Genomic DNA, 2,419 nt, shown 5'->3' with positions numbered 1-2,419 from the left:
CCCCCGCATCTGCGGTGGGCTTCAACCCCAAGGAAAACTGGACCAAGACAATTCATGCTCTACACTTAACCACGTTTCTTCAACAGTCGGTGACTGGAGAGGAAGGTCAGGCTTTTCCTGGGTCACCTCTGGGGTCTGTGAATCCTCTCTAGGTGCATAAGCCCCTGCCCTGCCTCAGTTACCCTGCAACAGAAAGAGCTTGGGTTCTTCTCTCTCCCTCCCCCTCCACCATCCCACTGCTCCCGTCTATCGGTTTCACACTTGTTGAGGTGAGAGGCCCACGTGGTCTCTTCTTGGGGGCATCTGTGGACTCGCCAGGTAAGGTATCTCCTACTCAGGACCTCATGATGTCTAAGATGGTGACCTCAGCTCATGTAGGCACAGCACTTCACAGTGTAGATCCAAGGCCTGTGGCTGACCTGGGAATCAGATCATCCATTTCCTGTGTAAGAATGGTAAGAGAACAATAACTGGGCTCATGAGGCTGGAGTGGGCATGTTCCATGCCCTGTTGAGCTGGGGAAGCCCCTTGACAAGGGATGGCGTGGGCGAGGCCGGGACAGGGGCTTCCTAGAAGGCCGCCTCTGTTCCTGGGGGCTTTTAAAACCTGCCTGCCTGATGTTTGAGTCTATCTCATTGTGGGTGAATTAATTGTTGTGCAACCTAGAGTGGTGAGACAAGTTAATTACATAATTACTGCAAAATGACATGTTATTTCATGGTTGCAATATGGTAACTCTGTTGGAAACAATTGTAATTGCCCAGAAACTGCATTCGAGTGACTCCGTTATCTCTTGGTAACCATGTAATTAACTTGTGTTACAACTTTATTGGCAGCAAACTCCGAAGTTAGGAATTGGGGCTCTTGGGGTGGGCACAGCCATCCTAGACCTAAGGACCAGGGAGGGTCTGGCATCGGGGGCTCTGCTGCAATCTTGCTTTTTTCAAGTCAAGCAAGAAAATTCCCCATTATGGACTCCAGTCCCCTGTGTCTCTCTAAGTACTCAAACTCACCTACAATCTCACGTGATCACAGCTCCTCAGCTTTACAGTCCTTGATGGGAACCACGACTCACACACACACACCTGCTACAACCAGACCCATCTTGTCTCTCTCTCTTTCACATTCGGGGCAGCTCCTTCACAGAAGGTGGATTCCCCCACAGTTGAGAACTCCAAGACTCTTGGCCCTCTCAATTCCTTTCTGTTGTCTTGGTCACTGCCCACAAACCACAATGGGGAGAGCCCAGCCATTCCTCCCACTTCAAAATGGAGAAGCAGGCCTGGGGAGGGTAAGGTGGGGCCCCAGCCCAGCCTAGCCAGATCCCTGCCAGGAGCGGGCTGAGCTTGGGCTAGTAGTCTAGGTCCATCTGCCCTCGGCTCTGGGCCGTGCTCAGCATGAAAAGAGCCCCTGAGAAGGATGAGTGGGGCGGCAGGGGGCGGGGAGCCTATCCATACGGCCTTCCCTGTCCAGGCTTGGAACCCAAGGAGCCTCTGTTTTTATTACTGCTCAGTGATATGATGTGTGTTTAGTTCCAGGTTCTGCGCCTGGCACCATGGCTGCAACCAAGACCAGGACATCTCCCCTGCTGCCTTGAGTAAACCCAATTCGGCCAGGAGGTGGATAACACCCTGGTATCTGCCTGTGTGCTGAAGCTCTGGCTGTCTTCTAGCTGGAGCTGTGTGCTGAGGTTTGCCTGCCTCTGTCACCCCTGCCCATCTCTGTCTACACACCTGTCTACGTATGTGTCCGTCTCTCCTGCCTATCTCTGCCTACTTGTCTACTTGTGTGTCTGCCTGTGTCCACTGACTTGCCCATCTCTGACTCTCCTAAGTCATCACAGCAGCCCTGTGTCCCCAGGGGCAACTGGCCTGTCTTGAGTCCCCTACAGTGTTCTGTCCATGCCATGACATGCTGTGCTTTTTTCCCTGGCTTCCTCCCTCTCTGGCTTCTGCTCTCATCCCCACGGCAAGTTCCTGAAGGGCAGGGGCTGTATCTGATGTATGATTCATCCTTGGGTCTGATTTGCTCCAGGTCACCCCCACTCAGAGCACAGGACTGAGGCACAGAGTGAACTGGGGTTTGCTGGCTGAATGAAGGGTGCCTCCAGCCCACATGGGCTGAGTTGAAGGAAAACAGGATTGTTCTCGCTCACCCAAAAGAGCAGAAAGCCAGACCCCAAGTTAGGCCCAAGATGCTGGGCAGAGACAAAAAAGCTATCTGTCATCCTGGAGGGGAAGAGGGCTTTCAGCATGGTGCTCCCATTGTAGGAGATACAGGATTTGGGGTCCTACTGTAGAGAAGTTCAGAGCTGAGTCCCCATCTGGGCAGTCAGTCTGGACTCTCAATGGGGCAGGGGAGCGGGGAGGGATGGCCCACAGGAACACAGGGTAGGGAAGGCTTCATTTCACCCCTCTTC

This window comes from Carlito syrichta, unplaced genomic scaffold (genome assembly GCF_000164805.1).
Source record: "Carlito syrichta isolate Samal-C Ts95f unplaced genomic scaffold, Tarsius_syrichta-2.0.1 Scaffold308837, whole genome shotgun sequence".
Classification (NCBI taxonomy): Eukaryota; Metazoa; Chordata; class Mammalia; order Primates; family Tarsiidae; genus Carlito; species Carlito syrichta.
The sequence above is the reverse complement of the archived record's forward strand: the minus strand, read 5'-3'. Positions refer to the sequence as shown.